The 13,329-nt window shown below is 52.1% G+C and overlaps 1 long non-coding RNA gene across 1 annotated transcript in view; it reads left to right on the forward strand.

The window, feature by feature from the left end:
• The first annotated feature begins 1,272 nt into the window (after positions 1-1,272).
• The window catches only part of LOC106840029 (uncharacterized), a 97,918-nt gene continuing 85,861 nt past the window's right edge, over positions 1,273-13,329 (forward strand). Inside the window, exon 1 of the long non-coding RNA XR_011503786.1 lies at positions 1,273-1,677. This is a non-coding gene — a long non-coding RNA (uncharacterized lncRNA). The remainder of the gene's footprint in view (positions 1,678-13,329) is intronic.

Raw genomic sequence — 13,329 nt, forward strand, 5'->3', positions numbered from 1 at the left:
TGGGCGTGAGAAGGGCAGTCTGGGCTCAGGGAGGACCATGTGCAGAGGAACAGACACTGCGAGGTTTGGGGTTTGCTTGAGAAAGGGCAGGTCCTCCGGGAAATGGTTGCAACAAGGCGTTTATGGTGATGCCAGGGTTGGAGGACGGGGGCTTTGGGTCAGATCCTGGGGGTTCTTGAAATAGGAGCTCAAGGGTCCGTTTAGAGCAATGCTTCTTAATGGGGGGCAATTTTGCCCTCCAGGGGACATTTGGCAATGTCTGGAGACATTTCTGGTTGTCACAATGTGGGGAGGGGTTAGCACTACTAGCATCTAGTGGGTAGAGGCCGGGGATGCTGTTAAGCATCTATGGTGCACAGGACGGTCCCCACCACACGGAATCATCAACCCCAAATGTGCTGAAGTTGAGAAATCCTTGTTTAGATGTGTGTAAGAGCCTTTATCACTAACCTAAGTGAGATTTTGGGCAGGTCACTTCTCATGCCTCAGTTCCCTCCTCTCTATAATGGGCTGATTATATGAGCTAACATTTGAGGAAATAGCTGGCGTCTTCTTCATGTTTACCATGTGCTGGTCACACCGTAAATGCTTTACACATATTATCTCAGCTCATCCTTATGACCCAATGAAGAGTAAACTGCTACTACTACCCACAAATGTTTTCGGGGCCGCTTCTTAAGTGCCAAGCCCTGTACTAAGCTCTTTACATATAGCATTCATTTATCTAATCCTCACAACCCCACGAGATAGGCACTATTATAATCTCTAGTGAACAGATAGGGAAACAGAGGCACCAGGAGATGGAAGCTTCCCGAGGGCGATGTCTGTCTTATTTTCTACTCTCTCTCCCTAGCATCCAGAACAGTGTCTAAAAAATATTTGTCTAGGAGGAAGTAAACAAACCCTCCATGGACTTCAGTTGGCCCATGAACCTCCTGAACCAGCAGTTGTGAAGAAGCTGGAGCACAGAAAGGCTGCAAGCAGGACCTTCAACCCCTTGTTTTCCGGTTGAGGCCTTGGGAAAGCCCCTGGGCGGTTTCTCTGGGCCCCTGGAGCCTGGCTCTGCTCCCACCACTGACAGACAGGAACCTCATGTGGGGCATTCCGGAGATGTCCAGAGGGCAGCAGGGCGGCAGGTCTCCCTGGAGTTCCAGCTGGGCTGGAGAGGACTGGCATCTTGGACTCTGACCAACGCCGGAACTCAGTCAGCACAAGGAAGTGTCTAGAGCTGGGACTGGACTTGTCCACTGCCCTGGTGAATGGGGAGAGATTTCATGTTTAACCCAACCCTAGTCCTGACGTCAGGGCCATGAGTACCTGAGGGCATGTGGGAGAGTCAGACACAGTGGTAGATAATCATCGAGCGCTGTGCAGCCTCGGTGCTACACGCGTTAGGCGCACATCTCAGCCAGGCCTCACAGCAGCCCGCGGAGGGAGCAGCGCTGTCCCTGCCCCATGGACAGGTGTGAAGCAGGTTTGAAGAAGTGCCTTCTTGTCCAAGGGCAATAGAGAGGCTTCAAGCTCAGCCTCTCTGATGCCTACATTAGCCTGAACCCTAAGCACACGTTCCACGAGTGACCTGAGTGACCTGCGGCTGCTCTCTTCACTTCTCTGACCCTCATGTGTGAAATAGGACCGCACATCCAGGCCTCAGAAGATTGCTGGAGCGATTTAAAGGTGATAATGATAGAATACCGGCGCCTTCCCTGAGCTTCCTGGGGATCCATCAAGTTTGGGCTTTGGGGTAGCCCTGGGGAGGGGTATAACAGAGCCAGTATTTGAGGAAGGGGGGCCAAGGGCAGGCAAGGTTTGTGGGGAGGCCTCTAAAGCCTGCGCTGTTCTGCTCTATGAAGCATGGCCACATCCAACCCTCTGTGTGGTCCCTTCCCATGATGCCGTGCTGCCTTTGGGCTGCAAAGTGGGCCATGCTGCTCCGTCATCCACAGCTGTGCCTGGTGAGGGCAACTTCCTGGGAGCGCGTTGTGCAGCACTCTCCCCACTCCCTAAACAGTGAATGGATCAGTGGCAGTAAAAAGAGCAGATGGGGTGTGGTCTACACTGCAAGCCTCCTCTCCTTCCACTCCTCTATAAGGCTGCTACACCCTGGCCACTCTGTTCTTTCCAGAATGTCATACTTTATATGCCTCTGCATTTTTGCATATGCCATCCTCTCAGCCTCCCACCCCTTTCCATTTAGCCAAATTCTACTCATCTTCCAGGTTTCAGCTGAGATGTCACCTCTTCCAGGAAGCCTTCCCTAAGACCCCGCCACCTGAATTAGGTCCCTCGCTTAGGCTCCTGCAGCCCTGAGGCTTCCTCTGCCCAACACTCATCCCACTGGGTGTCATTGCTGGTCTGCCCTCCTCCATCAGCCTGTGTTTTCCTCTCGGGAGCACTGGGGCTCTCTTAGTGGTCTCCATGTCCCCCGGGCTCCACACAAATGCCTGGCACGTAACAGCTCCTCAGGGAACGATGTCGAATTAATGTTATAATAATAACAATCTCTCGCATATGTAGAGCTCTTTTCCAGTTTCAAAAACCTTTTTACGGCAATTATGTCATCCGATCCTCACAGAGAACCGACCATTTGAGGTACAGGGTGAGCATGGGTGTTTTTGTTTTACAAGGAAGAAAACAAGGCTGGAAGAGATTAGGTGTGTTGCCCAGGTGGCCGGTGGGACAGGTGCACTGCCCACATTGTCTTGCCTGAGGCTAGCGTGGATATATTTGGTCCAGAGTGGGAGCCTCCTCAGTATTCTAATTCTAGGCTCTTCGTCTTGGGGGTGGTGGTGGAGAGCTGGGGGCTAGGAGTTGCTGCTTTCAGGTCCGAGTGAGGAGCTGGGGTTAGCTGTGTGGTGGTGGGGGGTGGGTGTGTGTGAGCCTATTCTGGAAGGAAAATGGTGGGAGGCAGTGGCTTTCTTCTGCGAAGGTTTTTTCACCACTGTGCTGGTGATGGTATAGAACACTGGAAATTCAGGAAAAAGAGATCCCAAATAGGGAAATGACTAAGTAAACTGTAGTCCATCCACTTGGAATATTTAGCAACCATTATAAATAATGTTTCTGTGGTTTGTGTGTTGACAAGGGAAAGTGCGTATACCATAATGCTCGAGGCAAAAAGGAGAGTGTGACTTGGACCTCTGCTAGGAGAACAGTGTTGTGGAATGGTTTGAATCCCAGCTCTGCCCCTTGGTGGCTGTGAACTTAGGCAAGCTAACCTCTCTGTGCCTCAGTTTCTTCATCCGTAAAATAGGCATGATAATAGTCCTACTTCATAGAGCCGTTGGGAGAATTAAATGAGTTAATACATATAAAACACAGAGCAATGCCTGGAATATATTAAGCGTTAAGACTAGCTATTATTATTAATTATCACCTCAGCTATTGCAAATATATATAAGGAAAAATAAAAAGATGGAAGAAAAGGTCAACGGTGTTTTCTTTGGGATGAGAGTTAACGGATGATTTTTACTTTCTTTTTTTCCACTTCCCTGAATTCTCTGAATATTTTACAATGGGGATATATACCGTTTTTTTTTTTAGGAAGATTAGCCCTGAGCTAACATCCGTGCCCATCTTCGTCTATTTTTTGTGGGATGCCTACCACGGCAGGGCTTCACAAGAGGTGCATAGGTCCGCACCCGGGATCCCAACTGGTGAACCCCGGGCCACTGAAGCAGGGCGCACAAACTTAACTGCTGCACCCCCGGGCTGGCCCCTGGATGTATACTTTCATTATCACAAGAGGATAAACCATTTCCCCCCAAACCACAATCGTGGGAACACAGACTCAGGAGCACTTTCCTTCTGGATTCAAGAGGGGTGACGGCAGGGAGTCTCCTCCGTAATTAACACCCGGACGCCCCGGAACAGACCCATGTCAAGATTTTTCTTTTGCCTGGGTCAGCGGCTCCCAGGTAATCATTCCCCAAACAGATCAGGCTGCCCCTTTCGTCTCTCATCTGCTTGTTTAATAGTTTTATATGATGCCTATTGAAACAAATAGCTGAGCAGTTTAAACATCCACAACCATAAACTGTCACCACCTGATGACAATGAGAATTCCCCAGGCAGGGCGCATCAGAGATGAAACTAAATCATTCTGACCACCCCTGTCATCATCACACTCTCCCTCTATCCAGTGAGACAAGGGCATTTACAGGGAAGGAAATGCCAACTGCTGTGTAAGCCGATACGGGCTGTCAGTCAGCTGGCCAGACCCGCAGCCTGCCAGAGGAAGCCAGCCAGCTAGCCAGCTGGCCAGTCGGTCAGTGAATGACTGTGCTGAGCACACAGTAGGTGTTCAGTAATTGCTCCTTGTCAAATTCAATTGGAATTTTTTAGATCTGGCCGATGTACATGACACTGTGCTAGGCCCTGTCTTGTGTCTGCATGAGGAGAGGGTGGGTGCTAAAGGGTGGTCTTCACCTTTAAGGAGTAAAGGCCCATCGATCCTTTCAGGCCCTTCTACTTAGAATTGCATGAGTTCTGGGCTTTTGGGATGGTGGTCCCTGACCTAAGGGTCTATGCTATACCTTGATTTAATTTTTCTCCTAATCTTTTTTAGGGTATGGGTTTAAGTGACCACAATAACCATCATTGCAACCTCTTACCACCTTTCACCTCCCCTATTTTTTCATCCATCCATCCATCTGTCCAATCATCCATTCATCCTACCATCCTTCTATCCATCCAACCATCCAACCATTCGACCATCCATCCATCTTTCCAGCCAGCCTGCCATGCATTGTGAAGCAATATAATGATGGATAAGTAATTAGACCCTGGGGTCAGAGTGCCTGGTTTTAAATCTCTTCGTGGTCTGGAAGGCAGAGAGAAGACCAGACACTGAGGTGACAGGGCAAGCACAGGGTTTTGTGGGTACAGAGAGGAGGGAGCTGACAGCCAACTGGAGCCTCAGGGGAGACTGCGCGTCTGGCACCATCATGGCGATCATCACCACTGGGATTCCTTTGACCAGTGGTGGGGCCTCAGTCAAATGGAGTCATTGGCAAAGCTGGCCTGGTCCCTGGCATGCCTCCTCACCCCAGCACCCTGACTTTCCCACCCCTGGCCCCTATTGCCCACTCTGTTGCCTTTCCTGGCCCTTTTCTCCACTTTCCCCAGGCTCCTGCATCCCTGCCCCCTACGTGTCAAATGTACCTGTCCCTAGAGCCCCTATTCTTGCTAGATGACAACTAATTAGGTTGATAATCTAGCTGGTGTAAATGGGCCAATAGGTATTAACATGTTCCCGTGACACCCCTCCATGGTAACATTTGTTGTCACCATCTAGTAAGTGCATGGAGTAAATGCATTTACTGTGCACCAGGAAATCACTTACGGTGAGCATTGTGCACTATTCAGCACCAATTGTGTGCAATTACCATGTATTTTGAGCACCAAACGTGCGCCTTGACTCTGTTATTGAACATCTCATGTATGCCCTTACTGTGAATTTCAACTGGGTCTAGATTTCAGGTTTCTTCAAAAGACAGCATGCTGGAGCAGGGCGAATGAGGTCCCAGTCAGACGGCCCTGGGTTCACGTCTCACTAAAACTCTTGCTAGCTCTTGGGCAAGTCATGCAACATCTCTGAGCCTCAGTTTCCTTATCTGTTAAATGGAGATAGTAATATCTACCTGGACGATGTGCAAAACGTTGTTGCAAACTGTCAAACCCTGTGTTCGTGTGAGAGTCATTCTAAGAGCTTGAAGTGCTCTGCAGATGCTCCCCCTGCAGAGGCAGGGGCCCAGGTGGCTGGAGATGCCGGGAGCATTCAGAGTGGCTGGGATCCCTGAGGCTGCTGCCCAGGGATGGGTGTGACATGGTGTCCAGGGGGTTGGCATATCACCACAGAGTGGCTTAAGACTGGTTGCTTTTTGATTGTCCTCCCCTGGGTCCAATTACACAGGGCCTTGCAGGAAGTCTTACAAGCTGAGGGTGAAGATTTCACCCACACCAGCATCCACTAGGGTCTCAGTCGCCATCACTGGATGCCCTGTCTTACTTCCTCCCTTGGAGATTCACGTCATCTACCCCGCATCTCTGTGTTCCTTGCCTGAAGGAGGGCTTTGGCCAACCCTCTTCCTTGAGTTTGTTTTTTGTGTGTGTGAGGAAGATTGTTGCTGAGCTAACACCTGTGGCAAAATTCCTCTATTTTTTATGTGGGATGCTGCCACAACATGGCTTGACAAGTGGTGCTAGGTCAGTGCCCAGGATCCGAACCTGTGAACCCCGGGCCGCCAAAGCTGAGCGTGTGAACTTAACCTCTAAGACACTGGGCCAGACCCCCCTCCCTTGAGTTTTGAATCAGCAAAAACAGATGGTCCTCCTATAGTGAGACCAGGGGAGCGGCCTTACCCCTGTGCACTAATCCATTCACACGTTCATTCAGTGCATGTTTATCAAGTCCTACTGTGCGCTGAGCCCACACGTGAAACAGGGTGTGGTGGATGACGGTGCTGAGCTGGGACGTGTCTGATGAGCAGTTTAAGGTGCTCCACTCTCCTTTCCAAGACTCAATGAGCTTAGGGTCAGCGACATGGGCTGGGGATGGTACTTGGTCATCAAAAGCATTAGATACACCCACTTCGATGCTTCTGGGTTCAAATACTGTGTCAAAATGTCACAACTCTCCCAGACCGTTGGAAACGAGAGAATCAGGAGAGTTGCTGCAACTGGGAGATACAGAGTTGAGATTATGATCTTGGAGGCAATAGGTCAAACGATGGGGGTGGGTGTTAGTGCCTGGGCTGGGGTTATGGAGAGAGAAGTGAGGGGAAGAAGAGAGGAGAGGGGACTGAGGAGGGAACGCTGGGAGCAGTCCAGTGGATGACTGGGAAGCCTGACAAGGTCGGCTCTAAGAAATGGGTGCAGGGTCCGTTGGGATGAGAGCTTGAAGAAAAGGCAGTGGTTAATAGTGTCAGAGGAGAGCCAGGACCTGGTGCTCATCTAGGCATTGATGACCTTGGGTACGGTCACCTCTGTGACTATGAAGCAGGAACCAGAACGAAGGGAGTTGGGAGTTAGAAGAGGTGGGGAGCCTTGGCCATTCTTTGGAGGAGGAGGACAGTGAGAGGGAGGGGCTGTTCTTGGGGTGGCGGACAGCTTTGGGTAGGATGCAGCCTGAGGCAGAGGGAAAAGGTCTCCTTGGTGCTGTGCGTACGCTAGGTGGGCACACAGTGTTTCTTGGCCGGTCATCCTTTTATGTCTACAGCGCCTTCTTATTCACCAAGTCCTGCCAGCTAACGGAAGCCAACCCACCCCTCAATAACTACTGAGCACCAGCTATGTGCCGGGTTCTGTTTTATGTGCTGGGGATACAGCAGTGAAAAGATGGACAGGATCCTCACCTTCAAGGATCTTCCCATCTGGCGTGGTGAGAAAGACAATGAGCATATTATAACTAAACTAACTTTCGGCGCTGACGGGGGCTCAGATGGAGGTAGTATCCATCGGGCTTTAATCGGAGAAGCAGCAACGTTAGGAATGGTACAAAATAATGCTTTATTATAGGGGTTAGACCTTATTCAAGGTTGGAACTCTTGGGGCAGTCTCTGTAGGCTGCTGCCTCTGCATCTGGGGTTAGGCCTGAGTCGGTATAGGTTGGCCAGGCTGGCAGTCAGGAAGGAAAGCTGGATGTGGGCGAGAGCAAGGACCAACTGGAAGCTGCGTCCGCCTCTCCGCAACTCCGCCTCTCCGCAACTCCAACCTCGATGCCTAGACAAGCGGGCGCCCTTCACCAGGGAGCTGCGCACACACTTGGCTCAGGACTCGGAGAAGTCAAAGGGGAAGACCTGGCGGAGCTGGAGGAGCCGCCTCCCCTCGCCAACAAAGTGGGCCAGCAGATCAGAGATGAGGGCCCACCCTGCCCCCACCTTCAGAGCGTAAGAAAGATACCCGGCTGCTGCTGCTTCGTTCTCCCCACCCACATCTCACCTGGATGCCTCTTGTTCCTCATGCCACACCAGCGCCATCCAGGGGAGGGAATTTTGGGAGAAGTCATTCCAATTTAGTTGCATGTGTTAGTTGCCCTGACATAGGGCAAAGCTAGCCCAGAGACAAAGTAGGATAGTGGGATAGAGGGTGACAGGGGTGGGGTGTTGCTTTAGCTCAGGTGAGTGGGGAAGCCCCTCTGAGGAAGTGGCATTGGCGACAAGACCTGGGGAAGAGAGCTTGGCATGTGCCAGGGACGGGGAGAAGGGCAGGGTGGCTGGGGCCTGGAGATGAGGGGAGAGGGCAAGATGAGTCTCAGAGGGCACCGGAGCCATAGCAGGTCGGGGCTCACAGGCCATGGTTGTATTTGGTTCTGGTCTCCACGGGAAGGGGTTTAAGCAGGACAGTGATGTGGCATGATTTAAGCTTTTGAAAGCTCACTCGTGATGCTGGTTGGATGAGAGACTATGGGGAGTGGGGTGGGAAAGACTGGAAGTGGGGAGAGGGGTGGGGGGGGGCTTAGGTTGGGGCTCGTTCCGTGGTCTAAAGAAGAGATGATGACAGCCAGAACGAGGGTGCTAGCTGTGGGATGAGAGAGAGGTGTTTGGATTCTGGGTCCACTTTGTGGTTAGAGATAGGATTGAGATGGGTTTGTGATGAAGGGTAGAGAGGTATTAAGGTCCTCAAGAATAACAGAATTATCATCCTGAGCTCCTTTGGTCCTTGGTTCTGGGAAAGACTGTCCTTTCTCTAGTGGTTTCCTTGCTAGCGGCCCCTGCCCTCAATAGCAGTGAGAACCCATGGTCTGTACCCTCATCTGTGTCCTCCCCCTCCACATACAAGACTGGCCCTCACCCCTACCTGCTGCATCCCCACCTTGGCAGTCCTGTGCCTTTGAGCTGCGGTCAGCTGTCAGCACCCGCCATGTCCATGTCCTATGCCTTTAAGAAGGGAGAGAAGGGCCAAGTGAAATCTCTCTCCTCAAAATCCTGCCCTAATGAGAGGCAGAGGGAGAAGATAATAAAAGCAAGAACAGCCTGGGGGGGGGAAAGAAAAGATTTTCATCCTCCCCACCCTGCAAGTTCCCCTCTGGCTCTGAGAAGCCTCAGAAGATTTCTCTCGAACCTATGAGTAATACTCAGTGAAAACGCTGTCCTCGAGCAGAGGGAGAAGATGGAATGATTCTGTGTTTGATTAGAATTTATTTCCAACCTGCAGCCTCCCTGGTGCCAGCCTCCCACGCGCCGCCCCTGCAGAGCTTGGCGGCCAGAGAGGCGAGGCAAGGCAAGAGGAAAGAGGGGAGAAGAGAGAGGAGGGGAGAGGGGAGGCAGAGGCATCTGCAGGCTCCGGAGAACATCCGAGTGTCCTCTTGACAGCGGGGACAGGGAAGAGAGCATGCCCTCCACTTGCTGCCCTCAGAGAGGGAGGCCAGCGGGGCTGCTGGTCTGGCGCAACTGTGAGGAAAGCTGATTGGATTTGCTGGGGTCGGGGGAGGGGTGGTTGATGGGAGCCGCCAGCCAGGTCTGGCTCCTAGCTCGTTGGGTCACTCACATACCCTCTCTGGGTCTCAGTTTCCTCATCTGGCTTCGACAAGCTTTTAAGGACCTCAGTGGCTATGATTTTAGGACAACTGCAACATGCCTATCTGGGAGCCAGTCTGGTTCTCACTGGGTTGTGTTGGGGGAGTCAAATTGGCGAGTGATGTGGGGCAGAAGGGAGGGGTCGGGGCAAGCCTGGAGTATCGAGACTTTGGGGCAAGGGCTCTCTGCCTTTTTGGGTCATCTCTAGGGAGCTGGGCTATGTCACACTGGGTGGCTCTCCTTCATCCCTTCACTCATTCATTCACGATTTGTTCTTCACAGGCTACGTGCCCGAAGCTGTGCTGGGTACAGTGGGCAAGACAGTCCCGACCTCAAAAGGCTCCCGTGTGGTGGGGGAGGGCAAGAACAGGGTGCTGGGGAAGCTGAAGAAAGATGCCTGACCCCGGCTTTGGAGGTCCGAGAAGGCTTCCTGGGGAAGCTGACATCTAAGCTGGGACCCAAAGGGCGAATGGGGGAAGCCAGGAGACGAGATGGGGAAGGGAAGCACCAGGAAGAGGGGAAGTCTATGCAGAGGTGTGGGATGAGAACAAGCAGGGATGTGGGGAGACTGAAACAGGCTAGTGTGATGGAAAGAAGTCCCAGGGTGGGAGGGGCGGTGGGGGAGGGATGGGTTCAGATTTGGTCCTGGGGTCGTGGGAGCCATGGAAGGCTCTGAGCAGCATCTCTCCAGGAAGGCGTCTGGCCAAGAGCATTTCAGGACTGTGGGTGTCTGTGTGAGACCCCAGTCTTTTAAGGCCCCTGGGGTCCCCTTTGCTCACCCCGGAAGTGAAGCACCTGGAGGGGGAACTAGACCTCTCTAGCATGGGTCTAAGGCTTCAGTGGGTAAAAGCTTTGGACAGACAGACTTTAGTTCCATCATGGAGTCTCAGAGCTGGATCTGGCCAGCCTACTGGGCGTGAACTCCCATCCCTGGAGTAGCTGGGTGGCCATCTGTCCAGCTCTGGAAGGAAGAGTGATCGGGATGGACAGACTTTCACCTTGGAGTGAAGAGGCATGAGCACTGGAATCAGCACAGACACATATGGTTTCCCAATATTGGCTCTGTCATGCACAAGCTGTGCATCCTTGGGTAAGTCAGGTAACCCCTCTGAGCCCCAGTTTCCTCATTTGTAAAACGACATTAATAGCATCTACTTCCCAGTGTGGTTTTGATAGCTAAACGAGATGATGATGATGGTAGTGGTGATGATGATGTTGATGGGGATGACGGTGCTCTTAACAGCTAATATTGATTGAGTCCTTAATCCTTTTAGAGGATGGTGAAGTGCACCGTTGAGGTCCCTGCTTCGGGACCAAGGCATCCACCCGCCAGTTTCCGGGAGTGTTGCCTCCTGAAAGTTCAGTGCTGAGTGCGCCTCAGAACTGCCCTCAGCTGAGTTAAGATCACACCGCTTCCCTGGGCGCAGACTCCTGGCCTCAGCGTGGGAGAGCTCGAAGGGTGGCCCCTGCCCCGGAGCTCCCGACAGTGGCAACTGCTGAGCTGGTCAACTTGTCCTTCTGCCCAGCCCTGCTTCCTGCACCCCTGCACAGATGCTTTCCCAAGTGCCCTTCTTGACAAACCTGCGTCCCAAGCTTCTGACTCCTGAGGCTGTTTCTCAGGAGTCCGCTGGAGGACAGCCCTTTGTCCCCATCAGGTCATGCAGTCCTCCCAACAGCCTGTGAAGGGAGATGCCATGATTAAACCATTATTACACGCAAGGAAACTGCGGAGTAAAGAGGTTAAGTCTTTGTGTGCAGCCGCACCGGGTGGTAAATGGCAGAGCTTGGGTTTGAACACAGGGTGCCTGACTCTACAACCCAGCTTGTAACCAGCCTCTGGAGCCTGGCCTGTCACAGGCAGCCAGCAAAGGGCAGGATGTAGTTAATACCCTTTCCTGCCCCGAGAGTTCAGCTGCGGATGACTCTGGACCCTTGCCATGTGCTTGGAGGGAGACCCCACGTCCCCTCCCCCCTCCCCATCTTGCTGGCGGCTGCGATAGTAGCAGCATCAGCAGTCTTCAGGAGCCTCCCCTGTGCGCCAGCATCGCGCTGTGGAACACAGCACCTCCCTCGGCCACCCACTCCCCAGCTGCCGATGGAACACCCTTGTTACGCCGCCAGGGTGGGAGCCTTCGCCTGTGCGCCGCCTCACATGTAGTTGGTGCCACTGGGGATGCTGCTGGGAGAACAGATCTGGAATCTGATCCTGGCTTACCCTGGAGGACCGAGGTTTGAGCCAGGCCTGGACCTGTGATGAGCAGTGTTCTGGTCGTGGGGAGACCTGGCTCTATTCCCAGGACCCCCATTGACCCAGAAGGGGTTCCTGTGCTTCTGGGCCTCGGTTCCCCGCCCAAAGATGGGCAGTGACGCTCAGGGGTCCTTCAGAGCTAGAGTGACATAGCTCACCTCCCATGGATGTCCCGGACGACTATTGCTTCTTCATCCCTCACGCCCTCTGAATGGCCAGAAAGCCATCTCCTGAGTCACGGGCTTTGCAGTTTGTCAACTCCTTCACAGACATGGTCACGTTGGAACCCCACAGCCCCATTGTGAGGCTGGGCGATCGCCTTCCTGTGTCAGATGGTAAAGAGAGGCTCAGAGAGGGGAAGCGGCTTGCCTCAGGCCATTCAATCTTTTGAAAACTCTTGAAATCCCCTCATTTTTAAGCTACAAATAAAAATATCAGAATTGAGAGCTTCGAAACCATCCCGTCGGATCCTTTGGTTGGACAGACGGGGCCTGACGGCTCTCTCTCTCCGCGGTTGCACCATGACCAGCGGCAGAGCTGGGGCCAGAGCCGAGTCTGGGGCTCATCCAATTCCTCTTGGTTGGGTATTTTTCAAATTTCACGCCATGAATTACTTCCCATTTAAGACTAAAATCTAAACCACTAATGGGAAGGTAAGTGCCGCACAAGCTTGTGGACATTTGGTCCTTGTTTCTGATTGCCTGTTGCGGGGAGGGATGCAGAGCTCCACGGCGACGATTGGGCCCGGTTCACCTTCTAACACGGCTGCGGGTGTGCATGGCGGAGATGGCTTCGTGCGTTTATTTTCCTATCACGGCAGCACAGGAGGCCCAGGGAAAGGTGAGGCTGAGCAGCAGAGACAAAGAAATGTGTGTGTTCTGGCAAATTTGGGGAATTAACTCTGAGGTTGTTCCAAGGAGAAAATGATGTTTTGAATCAGGAGTTATTATACATCTGAGCTCACTGCCTTTTAAAGAACACCTTGTTTACTTAACTGTTCTGTCTACAGATTTATTTATACCTGGCTCAGTTTCAAAAAGCATCTGAAGTGGCTAGTTATTTAATCAGATTGTGAGTTCCTTCAGGGGAGGAACTCCCTAACTTCGTTATCTCTCTTCTTCTGATAGGCTAACTCCTGCTTGCCCCAACCCCCTGCCCTCTCAGCTGGATTCTATGCTTCTCTCTCGTAATAGTCCATTTCTGTGTTTTTGTTTTCAACTGAACTGTGAGCTCAGTGAAGCAAGGGACTATGTATTGCACATCTCAGTATCTCGTGCAACCACCTATCCATCCACCCAACAGCCAAGCATCCATCCAACCATCCATGGTCCATCTATGATCCATCCATCTTTACAATCATCCATTCATGTGACCATCCATCTGTCTATCATCCATCCATCTGTCCATCCATCTCTATAATCATCCATTCATGTGACCATCCATCTATCTATCATCCATCCATCCATCCGTCCGTCCATCTCTATAATCATCCATTCATGCGACCATCCATCTATCTATCATCCATCCATCTGTCCATCCATCTCTATAGTCATCCATTCATGT

Source organism: Equus asinus, chromosome 5 (genome assembly GCF_041296235.1).
Source record: "Equus asinus isolate D_3611 breed Donkey chromosome 5, EquAss-T2T_v2, whole genome shotgun sequence".
Classification (NCBI taxonomy): Eukaryota; Metazoa; Chordata; class Mammalia; order Perissodactyla; family Equidae; genus Equus; species Equus asinus.